Raw genomic sequence first — 24,868 nt, forward strand, 5'->3', positions numbered from 1 at the left:
ATACTGGCCAAGTCAGGGCTCCCATGAGCCATGCTGCTTGGACCCGTCTTGGTTTCCACTTTTTCTCTGTCTCTTTATCTCTCAGTCCCAGGTGAGCTCTCGTGTCTCTCCAAAGGCCAGCTCTTGTCCTAGACTCCTGTCACAGCTCCGTCCATTGTCCTTCTCCTGCTGACCCCTGCGGAGTTCACATGTTCTGCCTGCTGAAGTTTCCCAGGGTTAGTTGTCAGTTGTTCAGTCCCTGAGGTTCCCATTGTCTTTCAGGATCCTCCATTAATATAGGTGAGCTCCAGCCAGTCCTGTAATAACTCATTCATCCCACCCTAGACAGTTAAGTGACACATGTCTTCAGCTCTCCCCCAGTAGAGCTTTGTAATCTTATTGTACTGATTGGGTAGCAATCCTTAGCCAGGTAACTCACTGCCCTGCCAAGCATTCATAAAAATATTACACAGAATCCCCACTTCATCAGCGCAGTTGAGAGTTCTGCTGCCCAGACACAGCCGCTGTAAAGTTGCCCAGTGTCTGTCTTAGGGCAAAGCTCACATGTACGAGCCTGCACAATGACCCTTCCCCATCTGGACAAGCACTGGTTGGATGTTGAAAGGCCCCACTTTATCAGTCAGTAATCTTCTCAGCTGCTTTGCCATTTTCCCTCTCTCTCTCATTTCTCCTGTCTGCCCCACGGCTTTCACATTCTGCACCCACATAGAACCTGCCTGGCCAATTATCCATATCGCACCAAGGCAAATACAACTCAGTTCCCATAGTTAGGATCCTACCAAATTCACGGCCATGAAATCTGGTCTCCCCCCGTGAAATCTGGTCTTTTGTGTGCTTTTACCCTGTACTATACAGATTTCACAGAGGACCGACATTTCTCAAACTGGGGGTCCTGACCCAAAAGGGAGTTGCGGGTTGGGGGGGTCACAAGGTTATTTTAGGGGGACTGTGGTATTGCCACCCTTACTTGTGCACTGCCTTCAGAGCTGGGCGGTCGGAGAGCAGCAGCTGTTTCCCGGGCACCCAGCTCTGAAGGCAGCGCCCCGCCAGCAGCAGTGCAGCAATAAAGGTGGCAACACCACACCAGGCCACCCTTACTTCTGCGCTGCTGCTGGCGGCGGCTCTGCCTTCAGAGCTGGGATCCTGGCCACCAGCCGCCGCTCTCCAGCTGCCCAGCCCCGAAAGCAGTGCCACCAGCAGCAGCAGCAGCACAGAAATAAGGGTAGCAGCATCGCAACCGCCCCCTACAATGTCCTTGGGACCCTCCCGACAATTCCTTTCTGGGCCAGGACCCCGACAATTACAACACCCTGAAATTTCAGATTTAAATAGCCAAAATCATGAAATGTATGATTTCTAAAATCCTCTGACAGTGAAATTGACCAAAATGGACGGTGATTTTGGTCGGGCCCTCCCCATAGTCTACACGCCAGGCAGCAATCCTATATACACATGCAGTACACGGGGCGGGGGGGGGAGCATAAAAACAGACTTGTCTCCCCAGGGGAGAACAGCGGCGAGGTCAGCACAGAGCATGGCCTTGTTAAAAATGGTTATCGAGTAGGACCCCGGTATACCAGCTTTGCACGTACTCCAGCCACTTGCATCAAATTTACCCAGGCTTGCACTGGAGACTAAGCACAGTGTAGAGTTGTGCTAACCACTCCCTCCTTTGTTCAGCCTCATTCTCTTTTGGAGCGTGACTCTTGTCTCATTACCTGCAGCTAGACTGGTTGAGTTAAACCTTTTCACACAGGCAACAACCACTTCAGAGGTGGTGGGTCGGAGTAACTCACTAGTAGTGACATGTAAGGACCACTTTACTCCACCTTTACATGAGTGCAGCTGCCTACAGATAGCGCTATGGAGACCTGAGCCCTCTGTGTGCACATAGCCCTGCAGTCACTGCTAGAGTTAAACATTTCTCACACTGGTGACCAATTTATCATCACTGGAGCTCTACGAGTCGCGCCCGAGACAGGAGGTCTTTGTTCATTCATTGCAATGAAGGCCAGACTCTCCTTACTGCCTGTGGACAGACAGCTGTGCATGTCAGAGACTGTGGAGTTAAGTTAAAATTCACTGACAAAGACTTCTTTTACACAGAGTTCAGGTTGCCCAAGGTATCCCATTCCCTTGGATTGGGCAAAACTCAAACCCCTGAAAACCAGGTAATCCAGAGTTAAGGTGAATGCCAAGGCAGCCTTAACTCTGCCCCCTGGAGCTGGATTAGCCATTGCCATTGGGAATTGTTTTCAAGTGCTCCAGCTGCAGTCCCTGTGTTAGGTGTAGCTGTACTGAATGGTGGAGGCGATGAGTTGGAGCCATTTGGAAGAGCTGTGATTGTGATATGAGATCTGGTTCTGAGACACCCATGTGATCAAAGGGAAGAGATGCCAATGTACCCGGAGGGATCCAGTATGCATCATTTCAGCGCTGTGTTCTGCAGGGTGTGTCAGTGGCAGAGCATAGGCATCTTCTTGCCATGGGGATTGCAGCAGTGAGGTGGGAGATGGAAGCAGTCCATGTGTTTAATGATGGGACAGTGAAAGGACAGTGTAAGATGAAACACTAAGTAATGGGGAGGGGGTTGTGAGAAGGGGCAAAGGGGTTGTAAAATGTAACAAGTGTGGGGTTGTTTCTGACTGGGGAGGAGGGTCAGTGTTTGCAGGGCACTGGCCACTGCGGACCCTCCTCTGTGACTGTTAAATGTTTTCATTTTCTTGTTTGCAGATGCTCCTGTCCCAGGCCTTTCCTTTCCCTTGCAATGGCTCCCATTTTCCAGTTCATTTGCTGAATGTGGGTCGGTGTCATGGAGGGTCTCAGCCCAGCTTTGGGACCTGTGGCCGGGGTGGAGGCTTAGGTGGGAGGAATCTCTGATCCGGCCAGGAGTTTGCCTGCTCTGCGGGGTGGAAGGTTTCATGTTGATGCCGTCGTTCAACAGGGCAGTAGTGATGCTGGTGCTGTCTGCCCCATGGGGTGCTGGGACTGGGGCTGCCAGTTGCCACTATTGGGGGAAAATATTTGGGAAACTTAGTCATGGTCATAGAAACATTTAATGAAAATCATTGAATTAGTGAATTTGCCTGTTGGCAAATAATGTGTCTGGTTCTTTATAACCATTAACTTCTGCTCAAAAATTGTTTATGAATTTACACTGGGCTGATGGGCGTTCAGTGCCCAATTTGCTTTGACTTTCAGTGAGACTATGGATCCTAAGTGCCCAAGGGCCAGGTTTTAAAAGATATTTAGGTATCTACAAATGCAGATAGGTGCTCAGTGGGATTTTCAAATGTGCCTGGTGCCAAACTCCCAGGAGATTTGGAAAGTCCCAGTAGATGCCTGTCTGCACTCCTAGGTGCCTGAGTGTCCTTTAAAATCTGGCCCTGAGTCACTTTTGAAAATGACATGTAGGCTCCTAGGTTACTGAGGCACTTCTGAAATTTTTACCCTTAGACTAAAATCCAGACCCCCGTACCCAGCCAGAGTAGCTTGGGATATGCGCAGGGCGCAGGGTGTTTATGGAGCCCTTTCCCACCCTCATAGGTTGACCAGGCAATGGGTTGATCGTCCCCACTCTCTGATACCCTGTAGATCTGGTGTAGCATAGAGGGCTCAGCCAAAAGCATGTCTCAGCCTTACACAGCACAAGAATATTGTATTATGGAGGAATTTCCTGTGACTCCATAGTTAACGTTACAATTATGGGTCCATTATAAGTTTTATTTTTAACTTTTCTCTTTTTAACAGTTAGTAGGAGTAATAAATTCCTATTCAAAAGGCACAAGGAAGAGTAGAATATTTTCCTTTAGAATTTCAAAAGTTTTAGCAGCTCCCCCTGGCAATGGGAGCTAAAGGTAAGTGTTTAATATTAACCCTCTGTGGATTGTGAGTGCATTGGGGAATTGGCGAAGGGGTGGAATAGGGGCGGGACTGAGGGTGGAGCGGGAGTTGAGCACCCCCTGGGACAATTGGAAGCCAGCACCTATGCCTGGATTACAATAACAGTCTTACCATGGAGTCACAGACAGTGCCCTTAGACCAGTGGTGTTCAACCTGCGGCCTGCAGGCTGCACATGGCCCATCAGAGTAATCTGTTTTTGGGCCGCAAGACAGTTGTTTACATTTGCACAGCCACCCGCAGCTCCCAGTGGCTGTGGTCTATAATTCAAAATTGTAGCAGAGATGTAGTCATCTGCCAGTTTCCCAAAACTCTCTCAGAGCTACCCAGAATAACTCGGGGGATCTCCATCTTTTTGTTTACTTATTCCACCCTGTTAGAATCCAGACAGTCCAGAGATGAAGGATCCCTGAATCCAGCCTTATAGCTTCATCTCACAGAAAACAAGCTGGCAGGGTCACTACGCACATGAACTCTTCCTTTGATGACAGAGAGTGAGGAATGCATTTAGAGTGTTTGCCTCCGATCATCACACACAATGACCACTTGCTTTGAAATTAGCACTTTTCTGTGAAAGTTCTTCATTTGCATTCCACAAGGCTTCTTTCTCGTTTGATTAGTAATTTCGTTACCGGGCTATACACAATGGAAATGTTTGCTATTGCATTATAACGTGATACAGATAAGTGAGAACCATGCAAATAACCTGGTTAGTTTTCTTGAAGATTAAACACTCTTATACATTTACACATTTACTAATCACTTTGATCAATACTAATGCACACGTGAATGGGCCAGGCTGTGCATTTGTAAGCTTTCAGTGAGACCTGGGGCTTTGGCATGAGCTGGCACCTGGTCTGCCAGCATCACAATCAGAGTGCAGGCTCATCTGTTCGCTCCCGGCACTCTGTCCCAGGGAGACTGTCTTCCTCTATCAGGCCCAGGCAGTGCAGAAAGGAAACCACCTGAACTGAATGTAGAAGGGACAAGAATCAGACCAGGATGAGAGGAGGAGGGTAGATTGGGACAAGGAGCCTGTGGGGTGGCCGGGGGGGACAGACGGACATTCTGAGACTGGATACTGGTGAGAAGGGAGAAACTGGGGCTGGGAGAGAAAGGGGGAGATGGGAACTGGCTGGGCAAGGGGACTGGGACTGGGAGGAGGGAGGGGGAGGAGACTATTACTGGCTAGGCAGGGTAAATAGAACAAGAGTCGGGGGACAGAGACTGTGACATGCTGAGCAAGGAGGCTGGGAGCTGGGGGAGACTGGGACTGACTGGAGAAGGAGGCTGGGACTGGGAACCAGTGGGGAGGAACTGGGGGTAGGTGAGGAGAGACAGACCAGAAAAGGAGCAAGAGCGTGGGGAGAGTCTAAGACTAACTGGGCGATGAGACTGGAATAAGCAGCCAGGGTGGGGTGGAGAAGACCGAGAGCAGATTGACATGAACATTTAGTGTGTGGCAAGCTGGGGAGTAAATCTCCCCTGCTCTGGCCTGCCAGGCACCGAGTGTCCATGGGGCCCGTGCTGCCACGCTCTAACAGTTCCCTCGTGTGCTTCGATCTGCTCCCGGTTCCCAGCACTGGGGAACTGTTCGTGCGCAGCAGCAGGGTCCACACGGACACTCAGGGTGCAGCAGGCTAGTGCAGGGTAAATTTACACCCCAGTGATTTACACCCCGCTCTATCTGCTGGATCTCTGGGCAGAGGGGGTGTGTTCATGTAACTCTCTCCCCCTCCCAGCAGCTGTCAGGGAAGAACTCAATCAGACCCTGCTTACACCTGCCATTTCCTTGTATTTTTAAACAATAAAAAACTGGGTTGGGCAGGAACTTTATAAAAATGAGCTTTATTGTCAGGACTTTGAAACTCTGCAGAAAACAGATCTACCTTCACCAATGTAAACCCCCTAATCTGGTACTAACAACTGCTCAATGCCTTGTGCTGCCCACCGAGTAAGTGCCCAGCAGGGTGTCCCTCTCCTCTGAACCTCACCAGAAGGAGGGAGCTGCACACAAACAAAGGGGTATCAGAGCAAAAGTCCCATCTGTGCACCTTTCTGTAAAACTGCCGCTGCATCTCAGCTGGAGCTGCACGATTGCAGTGGGAATCAAGTTCAAGTTTGTTATAGGGCGTTTGAAGGGCCAGACTGGCTAGTGGTTGGTGCCCCTGAACTCCAGCCCCTGGTTTTCAAGGTCAATTTCCTCAGTCTTTTAGGCAGTGAGGTAGGAAAACCCAGGCCCTCCCTCTCTATCAGGTCCCAGCCCAGGGTCCTGTATGCATCAACCCCTAAATAGGGGAGGCCTCCCAGCAAAGAGTCTAAATCCACTGCCCTGGGCTACTTTCTACCACTGTTCCTTTCATTTGGGGCATGGCCCCCTAGTCCCGTTTGCTGGGTGGCTTGCATACCATAGTGCCCTCTCGTGGATCTTGAGTGGCCCCATGCTGTGGTCCCAGGCTCCTTCAGGTGGGGCAGCCACAAGTTTTGTGAGACTGAACCCCACAATATCTCTGGGCTTCAGGGACCAAGTTACTTCAGTTGACAGAGGCTCCTTGGTCTCCTCCTCAGTCCCCCTTGGCCAGGGAGCCAGTGCTTACTCCCTGGTGACTGCCCCAGCTGGCAGGCTGGTGACCTTCCCCTCAAGTAGGGAGGCAGATAGCTCCTGCCGCTTCACCAGTCAGCCCTCAACTGAGCCAGGCTCTCTCCTTTTCTACACCCCCCAAGGCCTGCCATTGGCTGCAGGTACAGCGGGGTGGGGCTAGTTGGGCCCAAAGGCTCCCTTTAACCCTTGCCGTGCTGGCAGGGTAGTTCCACATGCCTGTGCTGAAGGTTGGACAGGAGGATGAGTTTTTCCATGTCCCTTATAGTTATGTCCATTCTTGTCACTAATCCCTGTCTTCTCTGGATAGAGGTACAGGGCCAGCTCATAGGGCCAAACCCAGGGTTCCTTACTCAGGCTGTCAGCTATTGACTGTGATGTGAGTTTGCTTTGTCCAGACTGAGTAGAAACAGAATAAAGGACTCAGGATTGGGCCGATTAAGGATTATTCCAGAAATAACCAGTCAGCCCTCTACAAACTGCCCTGTGCACTAGATATCACTGAGAACAAACACATACGAGAGCTGTGATGTTTCTGCACCAAGCAATTTTTCAAAGCTGCTCTCCTGACTGAATACTCAAAAACTTTCCAAAAGGTGGCAGTCGTCTTCTTATATGCAGTGTTGTTGTAGCCGTGTTAGTCCCAGGATATTAGAGAGACAAGGTGGGTGAGGCAATATCTTTTATTGGACCCATTTCTGCTGGAAAGAGACAAACTTTTGATCTGACAGAGTAGAGCTGTGTGTAAGCTCAAAAGTTTGTCTCTTTCACCAACAGGAGTGGGTCCAATAAAAGATATTACCTCAGCTACTTTGACTCTCTCAACCCCTTCTCGTCCAGCTTTCACTTCTCATTTCTGGTTGGATTCATACCAAACTTTGCCAAAATCATTCTCCTTTGCCAAGGTCCCCTGCCTCAGATGGTGCCCAAGGAGTGAATCAGGGATTCAGAGTCAAAGAGGCTGTTGTCTGTAGGCCCAAGCCTCATCAGTTGCAGCAGCAGCATTGTCATCATCAGTGATCCCTCCATTCAAGGATGATCTCTACCACAGATTTACGTATGGGTCCTGAGATCACTGAGGAATCCGATCCTGGAACCATAGATCTGCCCGCAGTAGGTATAGACATTTCCTGACAGGTCAGCTGCCTGCTGGGAGAAATTTCTTTTTCTTTCCTTTCTTCTTTCTCTTTTCAACTTTGAGGGCAAGGCACTTCTCCTCGAAGCGGGCCACTGCCTGATGGAGGATGAAGTGGCATTGAGATTTGTTGGTTGCTTGGTCCTCCCACCTTCTGATATCCACATGAGTTTTCTTGAGATACGCTTTCAGTGTGTCTTTGTAGGGTTTCCTCTGATTACCACAGGATCTCCGACCATGGGTGAGCTCAGAGTAGAGGCCTTGCTTTGGGAGGCGAGAGTCTGGCATCCGCACACAATGTCCAGCCCAGCGGAGTTGATGAGTGAGGATCATTGCTTCAATGCTGGTGACATTAGGTTCAATGAGATTGCTGGTGTTAGTCCAGCGATCTTCCCTCTTGATGCAAAGCATCTTCCAGAGGCATCTTTTGTGATACATCTCCAGACTCTTGAGGTGCTGTTGATAGAGGTTTCACATCTATAAAGGAGTGTAGAAATAACAATTGTCTCCTAGACCTGGATTTTGGTGTCCTTCCGTAAGTCACGGTCTGTGAAAACGCTCCAGAGCAGTTTCCCAAAGGAAGCAGTTGTGCAATAGATCCTGTGCTGGATCTCACTGTCAATTTTTGCATTTTGAGAAAGTTGGCAACCGAGGTAACAGAAGTCCTCAACTCTCTCCAAAGTCTGTCCCTTGATGGTGATTTGTGGTAGGTCATGTATAAGGTCTTAAGCAGGCTGATGGAGCACTTTAGTCTTCTTGATACTGAGTGAGAGTCATAGGCTTCAGTAAGCTTGTGCAAAAAAATCCAGTGTGGACTGCAGGTCATTCCGAGTGTGCGTGACGACGACACAGTCATCAGCATACTAAAGGTCAGTAATGGATGCCTTGAGCAGTTTAGACTTGGAACGGAAATGTCAAATATTAATAAGCCGCCCATCCATTCTGTATTGAATGTCAACTCCAGTGGGAAGGTGGTCTTTAAAAAGGATCAAAATGACTGCTAAATACATGGAGAACAGGGTTGTAGAAATAACACATCCTTGCTTAGCCCCAGTTTTGATGACGAAAGGATCCATCTCCAGGCCATTACAGAGAATAGTGGCAGTCCTCTCATCATGAAGAAGCCTTAAGCCCTTAATACATTTTGGAGGGCAGCCAAATCTGGCCAGCACCTTCCACAGGGCTTTGTGATTGACAGAGTTGAAGGCCTTTGTCAAATCAATGAAGGCCATGTGCAGGTCCTAATTTTGCTCCCAAGACTTTTCCTGGGTTTGGTGGGCAACGAAGATTATGTCAGTTGTTCTGCGGGATGGCTTGAAACTGCACTGAGATTCCGGCAATATTTCCTCAACAAGGGGAAGTAATCGGTTTAAGAGGATACGTGTGAGAATTTTCCCTGCTGTAGATAGCAAGGCAATGCCATGATAATTTCCACATTCCAACTTATTCCTTTTTTAAAGCTGGTAACAATGTTGGCATTTTTCAAGGCTTCCAAAAGCTTCTCATTATACCACATTTGAAGAAACATGAAGCTCCCAACAGCATAGCTCTGAGGATTTTTGGAGCACACAAGCCCCTTCACCACAACAAGGTGACGGTCCCCGAAGAGGTGTTGCAGCCATGGCAAGATGTGTAACCAATAAAATTATGCTGAAATTATACTCTTGGCCGCTGTGCACCAGAGTGGCACCAGGCACTAGACCTGAGATGAGGGAGACTCTTTCCACCTATTGGGCCCAGGCAGTATGGGGAGGAAGCTACCTGAACTGAATGCAGGCCAGGGCGAGAGGGAAAGTAGATAAGGATAAGGATGCAGGGGGAATATTCTGAGCCTGGAGGCTGGTGGATGGAGAGAAAGTGGGACTGGAAAAGAAAGCAGGAGATGGGGACTGGCTGGGCAAGGAGACTGGGACTGGGGGGAGGGGGCAAGAGACTAGCAATGGCTAGGAAGGGCGATTAGGACAGGGAGTGGGTGGGGAGAGACTGTGACTTGCTGAGCAAGGAGATTGGGAGCTGGTGAGACTGGGACTGACTGGGTGTGACATTCCCCTCTGGTGTTATCCAGACCAGTGATCTGCTAGGTCACCCAATCCTTGACTCTGGGAGCCAGCCTTACCCTGCTCCGCTGTGAGAACCCCCACTCCTGGGTTGCTCACTCACTGCCTCTGGCATGTAAGCTGCTCCTTGGATTGTACAACCGAATCATACTAGCCACTATCCCCAGACACAACCTGAGGAACCTCCATCTTGCAGTGCCCAGTTATGCCCGCTGGACACTGCAAGCTTATCTGAGTTCATCAATTTAACAAAGAAATTGATATGGACCAGGCTTGTTATCCCAAGGGGAGTCCCTGACACACTTCAAACCAAACACACTGCTTCAGGTAGAATAAACAAACAAATTTATTAACTATAAAGACAGATTTTAAGTGATTATAAGACAAAACATAATGTAATGATGTTGCCTCTGGCGGGACACAGCTGAGAGTATCAATTCAGGACAAAACCAACAAGGAGTTTGGTGGCACCTTAAAGATTAACAGATTTATTTGGGCATAACCTTTTGTGGGTAAAACACCACTTCTTCAGATGCATAGAGTGAAAATTACAGATGCAGGCATTATATAATGACACATGAAGGGAAGGGAGTTACCTCACAAGTGGAGAACCAGTGCTGACATGCCCAACTTGATCAGGGTGGATGCAGTCCACTCCCAATAATAGATGAGGATGTGTCAATTCCAGGAGCAGCAAAGCAGTTTTTGTAATGAGCCAGCCACTCCCAGTCCCTATTCAAGCCCAAATTAATGGTGTTAAATTTGCAAATGAATTGTAATTCTGGTGTTTCTCTTTGATGTCTGTTTCTGAAGTTTTTTTGTTCAAGTATAGCTACTTTTACATCTGTTATAGAATGTCCAGGAAGATTGAAGTGTTCTCCTACTGGCTTTTAACACCATTAATTTGGGCTTGAATAGGGACTGGGACTGGCTGGCTCATTACAAAAGCAGCTGTTGCTAATCCTTTAGAAGCTAAAATCTAAAGATGTATTCATAAAAAGAAAGAAATGTAGATGAGCGCTAAAACTGGTTAAATGGAATCAATTACATACAGTAATGGCAAAGTTATTTTTTCAGGCTTGTAGCAGTGATGGAATAAAGTGCAGGTTTAAATCAAGTCTCTGGAGTACATCCACAGCTTGGATGGGTCATTCAGTCCTTTGTTCAGAGCTTCAGTTTGTAGCAAAGTTCCTCCAGAAGTAAAAAAGCAGTATTGAAGACAAAATGGAGGGGTTTCGAGGGCCTTTTATATTCTTTCCCTTTGTTCTCCTGTGCAAAATCACAGCAACAAGATGGAGTTTGTAGCCACCTGGGTAAGTCACATGTCCATGCATGACTCAGTTTGCAGGCAGCAGCCATTCCTCACATGCCACCTTGAACATCTCAGGAAGACTTCTCATATGTGGATTGGAGTCTCCCAAGGTCCATTGTTAGTTAAGTGTTTCTCGACTGAGCACTCAATCTGCAAATTCCTTTCTCAAGAAGCTGACCAAATGCTTCACTAATGCTACTTAATGACAAGTTTCAGAGTAGCAGCCGTGTTAGTCTGTATTCTCAAAAAGAAAAGGAGTACTTGTGGCACCTTAGAGACTAACAATGCATCCGATGAAGTGAGCTGTAGCTCACGAAACCTTATGCTCAAATAAATTTGTTAGTCTCTAAGGTGCCACAAGTACTCCTTTTCTTAATGCTACTTAGAATCAAACACATTGAGAAACAAGTACATAGCCAATATTCATAATTTCAACTACAAAATTGATACATGCATACAGATAGCATAATCATAACCAGCAGATCAGAACCTTTCCATAGACACCTCACATGACAACCTTTGTACAATATTTGTTGCAAATGTAACACAGTGGTTGCAACAATGATTTATACAGTCACAGTTTATGTCAATACATAACAGATAACAAGTCAGATTTGGTCAAAAGAAATAAAAGCAAAACCCATTCTAAGCTGATCTTAACACTTTCAGTGCCCTTACAAACTTAGATGTTTCTCATCACAGGCTTCCTGGTTACTCTTCAGCCTGGCTCTCCCCTTTGATCAGCGCTTCAGTGGCTTGGTGTGGTGGTGTCTGTAGATGTAGGTGGAAAAGAGAGGAAGACCATGGCAAATGTCTCTTCTTTTTACCATGTCCTTTCTGCCCCCATGGTTTTGCCCCTGCCTCCCCCCTCCTTTTCAGAGTGAGGTGAGCATTACTGAATCTCTCCAAGGAAGATTGAGCAATTCCCCTGGTTTGGCCTCATGCAGGTGAGTCATTCATTGTAACTCCCTTCCTGGACAATGGCTGTTCATTGGTTGTTTGATATCCTGCCCAGGCATTGGTTACTTTCCTTGCTGTTGCCTCTGGGGAGCTCATATCTGGCTGATTCCCCAATTTACAGCATGTTTTAGTGACAACCATACCACACAATTCTCATAACTTCATATGCATTAATGATCTACACATATGAATAGAGAAATGACTTTCAGCAGATCATAACCTTTCCCCTGATACCTTAGAAGGCATGCTTTATATGTAAGATCACAATTATATTAAAATGAGGATTATGGGGGTTACAGCACACCCCCCACCCCAAAGTATAGAATGCCACACTGGGTGAGGAGTCTGGGACTGGGAACCAGTGGGAAGGAACGGTGGTGGGTGAAGAAAAACAGATCAGATCAGGAACCAGGGTGTGGGGGGAGTCTAAGACTAACTGGGCAAGGAGACTGGAATAAGCAGTCAGGGCGGGGTGGGGAGACTGAGAGCAGATCGACATGAACATTTAGTTTGTGGCAAGCTGGAGTGTAAATCTACCCTGCACTGTCCTGCCAGGCACCAGGTGCCCATGTGGATGGTGTGGCTGTGCACTAAGGCCTTGTCTACACTGCTGCTTAAGTTGATGTAAGTTACGTCACTCAGGGGTGTGAACCCCTGCCCCCCGCCTCCCCCAGAGCAACGTAACTGACATCGACTTAAAGCGTTGTCCACATCTCACTATGTCAGTGGAAGACGCTCTCCCACCAGCAGAACTTCTGCCTCTTGATGAGGTGGGCTCATTGTACGGACAGGAGGGCACCAGAGGCGTAGCCCGGTGGAGAGAACAGGGGGAGCGGACAGATAAAAAAGTCCCACCTGCTTGTACTCACCCGGCGGCGCTCCGGGTCTTTGGCGGCACTTCGGTGGCGGGTCCTTCACCCGCTCCGGTCTTCGGTGGCACTGAAGGACCCCCCGCCACCGAAATGCCGCCGAAGAGCAGAGCAAGTGAAGGACCCACCGCCGAACCCACCACTGAAGCCCTGGAGCGCTGCCGGGTGCGTAAAAATTGAAAAGGCTCCAAAAAATTAAAAAGGCTCCACTTCTGCTCGGTGGGAGAGTGGCCGCTGCCCCGCCCCCCCCAGCTACGTGACTGGAGGGCGCTCTCCCCTCGACGTCACCTGTCTTCACCAGACGTGCCCAATCGGCGGCGCTGCATCGACACAGTGGCACTGATCTTCCGTTTTTTCAGTTTGCTTTTTTAAAACCTTAAAACGTTCCATTACTTTTAAGGAACATTCAGTTTGCAAAGTTCAGGGATAAAGAATAAGGAAATAGCAGAATTAAAGTTGTCTTTGCAGCTCTATTTTGGCCCATCTTTACGTAGGCGTTAAGATTCAGTCTTTCATGACAGGATAACTTGCTATTTTCTCCACAGGACCCCTGCTTCATTCAGCACACAGAACTGACGGTGCTCTGACTCAGGGTTGTGGAGTGAAGGAGGCTGTTGTCTACAGGACCCCTGCCTCATTTGTTGCAGATGCTGTGAAGTGTGCTGTGTGTGAGGCAGGGGATTGCAGAAGGAGAAAGGAGGGTCTCTTGTTAAGGCAGCTGAATGGTGCCCTGGAGAATTAGAGTCTATCCCTGCCTCTGCCACAGAGTTCCTATGTGATGCTTGGCAAGTCACTTAAACCAAATGTTTCACAGGTGGTCATTAATTGTCTGTACCTCATTTTATGGGTGGCCCCCTTGAGACCATGCACATCTGAGCTGAAGAAGTGCTGAGCACCCACAGCTCTAAACTGAAGGCAGTGGAAGCTGTGCTGCACAAGCCTAAGTCCTCTCAAAAGCCAGGACATGAGTATCTCAGGTTGGGCACCCAAAATCACTGGACACTTTTGATAATTTTGGCCATAGAGTGTCTCTGGGCTTTGGTTCTCCATGTGTAAAATGGAGATAATAACACTTCCCTACCTCCCCAGTGTTGTCAGCTGTTGGCTGTGTGTGTTTTCAGCTCTGCGCAGACAGCTGACGCAGCAGGCCTTGACCAAACTGCCTAAGAAGACCACAGACTCGGTTCAGTGGCAAAGGCCCTCGTTCAGGTTTATTGCTGACGAAGGACGGTACTAGCTCCCCGGATCAACGTCTACAGTTACACTGGCACATGTAGGCCCCTTACCATGGGCTTGGCTCAGTGAGTGGCGAGACTTTCCACTCCCCACTCACCCCCTGCACCCAGGCCAGAAAAAGACACCCGCCCCCGTGACCTGTCTTTTGTACTGTGATAAAATCAAGTTACACATTCCCCCTCTGATGTGGCTAGTAACCACCCTTGACCTTGTCCATGTTGGTTTGACCAAAACATCTCTATCCATCACCCTGTCACCCTGACCTTATCTTTCGGAGGGAGTAATTTTTCCCTTTCACCATCTTTGGGGAGTGTGTTTACACCATAACCCTGTCTCAGGGGTTCTGGTCCCACCCTTCTGGAAGGTGTTTATGCACGTGCCAGTGCCGAGCACTTCTCATGAGTGTTTGTGGTTTTGCAACACCAACCATGCCTTTGCCAGGTTCATGTTCTGGACAATGGACCCGCACGCACAGTCACAAAAGGGGCTAATGAAGGTTTCACAGGCAAGTGCAAGTCTGGCATTCTGAATGTTTGAGTGCTTCGCTCTGTAAACGTTAACTTTCTTTCTGATTCATAGCTGTATAGATTTTAAGGACAGAAGGGAGCATTAGATCTAGTCTGACCTCCTGGGAAACAAAAACAATAGAATTTAAACGAATTACTCCTGTACTTCATCTGAACTTGTTTTTGGCTGAAGCATATCTTCCAGAAAGGCACCCAATTTTGTTCTGAATACTTCAGGAGGTGGAGAATGTTCTGCTTCTTTTGGCAGTTTGTTCCAATGTTTCATCAGTAGTACTGGAAACATGCATGCCTTGCCTCTAATAGGAATGTGTCTGTCTTTAACTTCCATCCATTGGTTCTTGTTATGCCTTTCCCCACTAGATTGAGAAGACCTTTACTATGCAGTGTTTTGTCCATGTGAAAATATCTAAACATTGAAATCAAGACACGTCTCGGTCATCTTTTTGATAAGCTAAACAGATTGACCTCCTTAAATCTCTCACTGCAGGGCACATTTTGAAGCCCTGGAATCATTATTGTGGATCTTCTCTGCACCCATTCCAATTTTTTAACATCCTTCTTACAATGTGGACACTAAAAGCAGATGCAGTATCTGTCTCCATGGTGCTGTACACAGAGGAAAAATCACCTCCCTACTGGAGCTCGTTGGAAATTATCTGGCAAACTAGAGTTTCATTGGAAAATGCCAGTTTGTTGAACTCAACATTTATCATGAAAGTGAACTGGGGTTCAATGAACTTTCTCGAAACCACAAGCACGATCTGGTGGAAATATCCATGGTTCCCTGCCAGGTTCCCTGGGGGCTTCTGTTTGTCCTGTCATGCAGATTGTCCCGGGGCTGGGTACTCCAGTCTTCTATGATCTGCAGCTCTGGGGCAGCCCCACCATACAGATTGCCCCAAAATTGGAGACCCTAGTCTTTCTAGGGTGTGGGCTCCAGGGAAGCCCTGCCAATGCTTTCAGGCTCTCTGCCATGGGATAGGAACCTGCAAGCCCTGGGAGCCCCAGCTCTAACCAAGGCTCGGCTCCAGGGTCTGCATCAGGGATCCTGGAAGTCCCGGGATGGATTCTGGTGTCCTAGGGTCTGTGGCTCGGGGCAGCCCTGCCTTGCAGAATGTCCCGGACTGGGCTATTTGCCTATTTTGGCTGCCAGCTGGCCAAGGAGTCTGGAAGCTCAGGGGTTCCCAGTCCAGGGCAGGCCACATGATGAGGCTGCCCCAGAGCCAGCAGTGGCTCTGAGAAATTGACATGCTTGTCCTGATGTTAACAGTGGTGAAACTGACAAGAATGTCAGTGTCACTCCGCATCTGTTGGGGTTCCTGGGAGCAAATTTCAAAGTTGGATACACCGTGGGTTGGAGTTTCTAAAACAAAATTTTAGTCGGATTTCCAATTTGCAGGAAATTTTAAAATAGTGACATTTCCTGTACACTGGAAATCCTGCATTTCAGCCAGCTGTCCTCATTGCTCCCCTCTTTCTACATCCAAGGATCACCTTCGCCATTTTTGCAGCAGCATCACACTGGGAGCTCACGTTCAGTTCTTTGTCTACTATGACCCCTGCAAACAACATGGGCTATATCTGTATTTCTGTGACTATTACGTGCACCTCAGTTCCTTTTACTGCTATTTTCACATTTCCTTCAGGGGTTCAAAGGGTAACCCCCGTCTGAGCTCCCCACATGTCCCAGGACGGCAGACAATGGTTTCATAGAACCCAGTTACTGGTATTTAACTAACAATACAGGTGTCAGGGCTTTGGAACTTTTGCATCTGGCCAAGCTGTGCACAAGTCCCCTTCCTTGGGATGGGCCCCTGAGATGAGAAATCTTAAACAGAGAGCTTGGGAATTGTTAACAGGGGAGCCCTGAGGAACAGAGGGGGTGAAGCAGGTTCTGTAGGGAGGGAGACTATAACACAGTCTCCGGGAGCAGGGGTTCCTTGGATAAGCTGAGTCAGCCTGGGTTTTGAGGGAAAAGCTGAGCTTTAGGTAAGACATAGGCCTGTAGGTCTTCAGTTGCTTTATTCTTTTCTCTGTGATTTCTGTGTTCCTGTGGATAAATAAAAAATAACACTGTCCTGGGTTCAGTACTCGTCAATATTTTCATAAGTGACTTGGTTGATGGAGTAGAGAATACTAGGACACAATTTGTGGGTGACACGAAGCTGAGAGGGGTCGCAAGCTCTTGGGAAGGAAGGGTTGAAAATCAAAATGATCTTGATAAACTGGAGAATTGCTCCAAAATCAGCAAATTGAAATTCAGTAAAGACAAGTGCAAGGTATGAGACTTAGGAAGGAAAAATCAAATAAAAAAAAATGGGGAATAACTCTCTAGGTAGCAGTTCTGCAGAAAATGATCTCGGAGTTATAGTGGATCACAATCTGAAAAGTTGTGATCCTCTTGTGAAAAAGAGAAATGTCATTCTGAATTATATTAACAAGAATGTTATATGTAATACACAGGAGGTAATTGTCCCTCTCTACTTAGCAATGGTGTGGTCTCAGCTGGAGTACTGTGTCCATTTTTGCTCATCATTGTTTAAAAAAGATAAGGACAAATTGGAGAACGTCCAGAGGAGAGCAACAAACAGAGTAAGAGGTTTAGAAAACATGATCTATGAGGAAATGTTGAAAGAATTGGACATTTTTAGTTTAGAGAAGAGCAGACTGAGAGGTGAACTGATAACAGTCTTCAAATAACTGAAAGATTGTTTGTTAACTGTTGTCCACATCCACCAAGGGTAGGACTCAACAATCATTTTAGATTGCAGCAAATGAGATTCAGATTAGATATTAGAAAAAAGTTTTGAACTATAGGGATAATTAAGGACTGGAACAGGGTATGTAGGGAGGTTGTGTAATCCCCATCATTGGTGACTTTGCACAAAAAGTTAGACAAACATCTGTCGGGGTGGCCTAGGTATATTTAAACCTCCCTTGGTGTGAGGAGATGGACTAGATCACCTCTTGAGGTTCTTTCCAACCCTACACTTCTCTTATTCTGTGGTTTTATCAGCTATTGAGGCCTGCTGATATAAAAATAGTAAAGGCTGTTTAACTTCCTCCTGAGTTACCAATGGACTGAAGAGTAGTTTATCCTTTTCACATAATATGATACATCCTGTTTCTATTCAAAATCAGAAATATTTATTGAATACTTCTGCCTTTTCTTCATCGTTGTTAACAATTTTACCATCTTGATTTGCAGTGGAACTCCACCACTGTTAGGATTTTTTGTTTGTTCCTAGTATAAAAATGCCTTGTGAATCTCCTTAGTGCAGCAACCCATGATTTTTTCCCTGATATCATTAGCTTCCCTTATCAATTTTCAACACATTATAACATCTAATGTATATTAATTGTTATGTAATACCACTGTTTTCCATTTGTTATATTTTGCTTTTTTATTTCTAATTGTGGCCTGCATTTTGCCACTCAGCCACGATTGGGGTTCAGGCAAAATGTTATGGCTGTCGAGCATCTAACTCCCTGAGGCCCCTTTGTAAATTCCTGCCTTCATTAAATTTCTATGACACATTAAGCCCCGACTGGTTGGAGGGCATAGTGCCTGTTCCGGACGTGTGGAAATAAGAGATGGAGAAACATGGAGCACAGTCTGTGATGCTCACTTTGATCTCAAAGCCGCCAGCGTTATCTGTAATGAACTACAATGTGGAACAGCTCTGTCTATCCCAGGAGGAGCTCACTTTGGAGAAGGACATGGACCAATGTGGATTGAAGCATTCCGGTGTGCGGGGAATGAGTCCCACCATGCGTACTGTCCCCAGATATCGCACATCAGTCAGACCTGCTCACATGCAAATGATGCTGGAGCCATATGCTCACGTAAAAATTCAATGCAAGGTTTTTAAAATCCCAGTGATGTGAATTCTAGATTAGGGTGAAGCAATATACAGATCTCACTGTGTAGAGAGCTAGGGTAATAGGATGGCACCAGCTTCTCGTAAAACACAAATGATCCAAGATAAATAGAATCAGATCAAATCCCCCCTGACTTTCCTTTCTTTAACTGTTTGGTATAAAATAGCTCCAAGGCTCCCTCTCTAAACCCCTTCTCCCTTCTCCCCTGGGCACACAGGGTTCCGGCTGGTGAACGGCAGCACAGCGTGCTCAGGGAGGGTGGAGATCCAGGTTCTTGGTGCCTGGGGAACCCTCTGTGACTCTCGCTGGGATTTACCGGATGCCAACGTTCTCTGTCGTCAGCTCGACTGTGGCTTCGCTGTATCAACCCCAGGAGGAGGGTATTTTGGGAAGGGAACTGGCTCTGTCTGGACAGACACATTTCACTGTAAAGGGACTGAACTCCATTTGGGCCATTGCCCTGTTACTGCCCTGGGAGCCTCTCAGTGCTCCCACAACAATGATGCCGGTGTGGTTTGCTCAGGTAAGTGTAATGCTGGATTAATGGCACTGGCCCCTCAGTGTGTGACACTGACCCTAGAGCGGGGAAACCTCAGGGCACAGCAAGGGGAGAGGGAGCTAGATTCTAAACCACGTATAATAATGGTAAATGTATTAAAAATAAAATTAAAGAAAACGTGACCACAAAAAGAACAGTGATGACCCAGGAATGCCCTGGATTCTCCAGTAAAAACATCAGCAACTCTGTCCTTCCGCCGGGCAGTGGAGCAGGGGCAGCACTTTGTCCTTCGGGTTTCATAAATGTCACCGATTCACTGTTCTCATCCTTCTCCAAATCACTGCTGTAGTAATTAGAGGGGGAGCTACTAGCAATTCCCAAGATGGAGGTTACATCACACTTTCTCTGATCAAATACTCATACCACCAGCTCTTGAGGAGATTGTATGCCTTCATTGTCTGCAGCAGGCCTTTGCAATTTGGCAAGGGATCAGTGCTGGGGCCAGGGAAGTGCCCTGCCCTCGTGCAGGGAAATCCCTTCCAGGTTTGGCTGAATTAGAAACTGCGGAAAATAAACTTTTCTCTTCTCTCACTTGAGTTCCTGAGGGTATTTTTGGGAGCTTGCCACAGAGAAAGTAGCACTTTATCTCACTTTGGTTTTTTCTAACTTGTTCACACCTTTGCAGTTGAAAAAACCTCAGAAAGATTCCCCCCCCCCCAGCCAGCTTTCTTACACTTTTCTTGATTTTTGCCAATTTTTTACAGTGGCAGAAAAGATGAAAAAGCAGAAAGGGGGAGAAAGGGGGAAAACCTGTAAACCCAAATATGAAAAGGAAAATTGATTTTTGCATTTTCGAAAAGTTAAAATGAATCAACGTTTTCGTTAGAATCTAAACAAAAATGCTCCTTCCATTTCCGCATGCCAGTCTCTCGGGTGTGTTTGGAAGCTGAAATCCTGCATGACCACACAGTACTTAGCAGGGAGAATGTTGGGTTGTCAACCAGCTCTAATATTTACCTCACATAAAAACGTTAACAAATTAAACAGTGTTATTAGTCAAAGCCAAAGGCACAAGAATTAGGAAATATCAGAATTAAGATTACCCGTGCAATGTTCATTCAGCCCCCCCTGTTCATCTACATTATGACACAGTCTAATTGCATGCACACGTCCTGTTATTCCTCTCCATCCCACCAGCTCCTGCCTCCTTCAGTGCCGTGGGAGGATGGTGCTCAGGGGATGGAGGAGCTGGAGAATCTTTGTTTTTATCCTCATCATTCAACCTGTGACCCAGGGCCTTATTCGCTCTACAGACCGTACAAACACTGCACTGAGTACAGAATTCTTCATTTCTTCATGGGCTTTTCCGTGGTCTCCTCACCGTAGTATCAGAGTGCACTACAAGCATTAGTGAATTTGTCTTCACAACACCACTGGGAGAGAGCAGACTGTTATAATGCCATTTCAAAAGTGACTTAGGCACTTAGAAGCCCAAGAATAACATTTTCAAAAGTGCCTAAGTGACTTAGGGACTTAAATCCCATTTTCTCCAGTAACGTAGGAGCCCAAGAATCCTGGAGACTTCACCTTCTTGTAGCCTAAATCACTGCTGAAAATGGCACTTCGGCTCCGACATCATTTAGCTGCTTTTGAAAATGTTACATACAATGATTAAAGCCAAACTTCCAAACTCGCTACTTATTTGGGATGATTGGGCACCAACCTGAAAGCCTCAGGGCCTGATTCTTCAGAGTGCTCACCATTTCTGTAGAGCTTTATGTGTTCAAAGTACTGTCCAGACATTGATAAACCCTCACCAAACTCCAAAGCTCTATTTTACAGCTGGTGAAACCGAGAGAGAAAAGCAAAGTGACATGCCCAAGGCCACCCAATGAGTCAGCCGCGGAGCCAGGATAAAGCTGAATATTTTGACTCGCAGCCCTGTGCTCGTTCCAGCCGATCATGTTGCCTGACTGTAGAAGAGCGGAGCAGCCACACCTTGTCTTGACCCGAGCAGCAGTTGTGAATACTCAGTACTTCTGCAAATCAGACCCCATAAAAATTGGTTTCAGAGACCTGCTCAGCGTCACCTGTGAAGTCTGCGGCAGAAACAGGAACAGAACTGAGCTCGACTGAATGACGGTCACTGCTCTTAACAAGAGCATCCTAGTTCTTCCTGCGCTCCCCTGCTTGTTCTCTTCAGGCCTTCCAGTTTCTAAAGTGAATGAGGCAGGGGCCATACAAGCAACAGCCTGATGCTGCACAACCCCAATTTATCCATCCTGGGCACTGAAAGTGGCCAGGGTCCTGCGGGAAAATAATTCACTAGAAAATTAATTTTAGTGGCCAGCCAATCTGGTTCCCTTGTGGCTAAATGGAGCCTGTGTTATGGGTCTATAGATCCGTAGAGTTTTAAGACCCAAAAAGGCCATTGTGATCATCTGCTTCTCCCCTCACCACAGGGACCCCTCCTGCTTAATGAAGTTTCAGCTCCCCTCTCTGTCCCATCTTCAGATCCATGTACAGAGTCTCCATAGGGCTCCTTGCCTGACTGGAACTGGGATCTTTAAAGAGAAACCTACTGCAGAAGCCCTGGATTTCAACCTTCTTCCTAATAATGGGCACGTAGCTTCCAGGACTGTCCCCCACAGAGCCCAGAGTCACTGGTGCTGTTACACACCATGACTAAGCCTATGTGGCCCTGCCCAGACCTCTCAACAGACGTCTACTCTCCTCTTTACAACTAATACCTTTGTACCCTTGAGGAAAAAAACCTCGCAGTTCTCATGCTTCTTACAGAGGCTGCTACTGACATTCCTAACTGAATTCCCTGCAGCCCTGCCCTGCCTCTCCTAACTAGCTACCCAGCCCAGACCCTGGTTCTTGGCGGGAACTCCTCAGCACATGAAGATGCTGATTTCTCCCTACAATTGCTGGAAGGAGAATCCCTTCTAAGGAAAAGCACCTGGTCCCTTCCATACGAGCTCCATCCACCATGATACCATGTGGCCTTCCTGAGGGGCTGTGGTATCCAGTTATACCCATGAGCCTCCTCGGAAAACCCCAAATCTACTCTCTACCCTCATACTACACTGGCTGCATGCAGGCATTCTCCTGCCCAATCTTAGGGTGAACTCCTGGTTCCATTGAAATCAATGGAGGTTTTTGCATTGCCTTCAGTGGGACCAGGATTTCACTCTTAGCCTTGAAATGTTATTTGGGTTCCAAGATCCTTGAGCTGTTTGGATCCAGTGCACACACACTGCACCCGTCAGGTTGCCATACTAGTACATACTGTGCTCAACACAGCCAGTGGGTGTGCCCTGCACTGACTCTGCTGTTGTCTTTTCACATTGTCCTGGCTCCACCTGTGCCTGACTCAGTAATTCCTAACTTACCACCTTGCTGTAGGACTCTCTGATTCTGAGACACACGCAAACATTGAGATTCACATCCGAAGGGAGTCACAATATCTACCAACAAAGAATGTCCTCTTCCCCTCACCCCCCCCCCCCCACAACCTGCTTAGTGTGGTGTGAATTGATCAGCTGGAATCTTACCTTGGACTCAGAGATGACACCACACTTCAGGGGACAGCTCCAGTCAGAACCACCAGTGCCGGGAACCATCTAACACTAGGAGCTCCTGCACTGGACTCAGGGGAACCAAGAAAGTTGCCACCTTCTGCGTAAGGATCAGACGGAACGAAGTAAATTCACCAACAATAACCTGTTCCTGACCATCATGAGCTCTGCTCTTCCATTGGCCAAACTCCCCCAAGGCAAACTTGCCTAAATCATTCACGACCCACCTGCTAAGTGCTTGTGCAGACACCGTTCACTTGCTTCCAGGCATTTAAGCCTGGATAAAGTGACTACAAACCTCAGCAGCCGTTCCACCACCACACACAGAGACTATTTTCCCAATCAGTAATCTGCAGGAATTCCCTTGCTCACTCATTTAGAGCAGCTGCTAGCAAGCCCCGCTGTCGAGCTCAGAGTGTTACAATCCTTACAGCACCTTCTACTTATAGAGTCAAAAGAATAAGTGTCTTCTGACAGAGGTGGTTCCCTTTAACTCTGTGACACACTCTGATCACTGGGTGATAACTTCTTATTGAGAAACAGTCCATAATTTCATGCACACTCTGTATTATTTCTAGTGTATAACAGAGAGTGTTATTCAATGTATTTCCCATCTCTCGTGAGCCCAGGTCTCTCTGAATCACTCAGACTGCTGAATGGAGAGAGCCGGTGCGATGGTAGAGTGGAGATTTCCCTCCGTGGTGTGTGAGGCAGAGTGCTGGATGACCAGTGGGACATGAATGATGCCAGCGTGGTGTGCAGGCAGCTCCAGTGCGGAGTTGCTGAGAAAGCTTATTACCCCCCTAAATCTGAGCGAGGAACAGGCCCCGTGGGGCTGAAAAGTGTCCGATGTGGAGGAAATGAGACTCATCTGACTCTCTGTGACAACTCCACGTCTGAGACAGCCCAGGCAGGAATTGCTGAGGACGTCGGTGTCATTTGCTCAGGTGATTCATTTCCCAATCTAACAAACATTTTCTGTTCAGTAGGAAAATATATATTAACAGCTGGGATCCATCTCTGCAGGGAGCTGGCGGATCAGACTGGTGAATGGGGCAGGTCGCTGTGCCGGGAGAGTGGAGATTTATTACAATGGCAGCTGGGGGACAGTTTGTGATGATTTCTGGGACCTACCGGACTCCAATGTTGTTTGCAAACAACTGGGATGCGGACGCGCCATCAATGCAACTGTCTCTGCTTATTACGGGGAAGGATCCGGGCAGATCTGGCTGGACGATGTGAACTGCTCTGGGAAGGAATCCGATCTCTGGGCGTGTCCTTCCGGGGGCTGGGACCAGCACAACTGCAGACACAAAGAGGACGCGGGAGTTCTCTGCTCAGGTGTGGTTTGTGAATGCTCTTCTGAGCCTGGTTACCAGGCAATTTAATGGAGGGGGCAGATGTTTAAGGAGCTCGCTGAGAGTGATACTCTCCCCGACTGTCTCTGCCTCCTTTTCCCCAGTGTAATTACCTGCCAGGGTCACCATTAGAAAGTCCTCATCTCCCTCCCAGAGGTATCGGAGATATTGCAAGATTTCCCTAATGTTAGAAGGCTGCGTCTCAGGTGTCTGAAGGAGACTGTATCATGGAAAGCAGTGACTGAAAAGGATGTAGGGTCCTAGTGGAGAAATACCTGAACATGAGCTCCCAGTGCCATGTGTGGCAAAACAGGCTAATGCGAACCTTAGATGTTTGAACAGGGGAGTAGGAGTGGGGATTAAATTTTACTGTTGTATATGGCACTGGTGAGACAGATACTGGAATACTGTGTCCAGTTCTGATGCCCACAAAAATTGGAGAGGGAGCAGAGAAAAGCCACAAAAGTGATCTCATGGTTTGAATAAAAACCTTATGGTGAGAGATTTAAGATGCTGAATCTGTTCAGCTTAACAGAAAGATCAAGAGGTAACTTGATTACAGGGCATAAGTTCCTTCACAAGGAGAACATACCACTTACTGAAGGATTCTTTAATCTAATGGAGAAAGACAGAACAAGAGTCGACAGCTGGAAGCTGTAACCAGACAAATTCACATCAGAAATAAGGCCCACCTTTTTCACGGTTAGGGTGATTAACCATCAGACCAAACTATCAGGGAAATGGTGCATTCTGCATCTCTTGTAGTCTTCCTGTCTAGACTGGATGCGTTTCTGGAAGCTAGGCTTATGTCAGACTCCATTTATTGGGATCTATGCAGGTGCTTTACAGAAGGTCAGACGGTTTGATCTCATCATCCCTGTCATGCTGTCTGGAGCGGCTCACAGCTCTGAGTGCCCACCTCCGGGCAGACTGTGAAAAACAAGCAACT

The 24,868-nt window shown here is 47.4% G+C and overlaps 1 pseudogene; it reads left to right on the top strand.

The window, feature by feature from the left end:
* LOC144268918 (antigen WC1.1-like) overlaps positions 1 to 24,868 on the top strand; it is a 57,280-nt pseudogene that overhangs the window by 18,922 nt on the left and 13,490 nt on the right.

This window comes from Eretmochelys imbricata, chromosome 1 (genome assembly GCF_965152235.1).
Source record: "Eretmochelys imbricata isolate rEreImb1 chromosome 1, rEreImb1.hap1, whole genome shotgun sequence".
In the NCBI taxonomy this organism is placed as follows: Eukaryota; Metazoa; Chordata; order Testudines; family Cheloniidae; genus Eretmochelys; species Eretmochelys imbricata.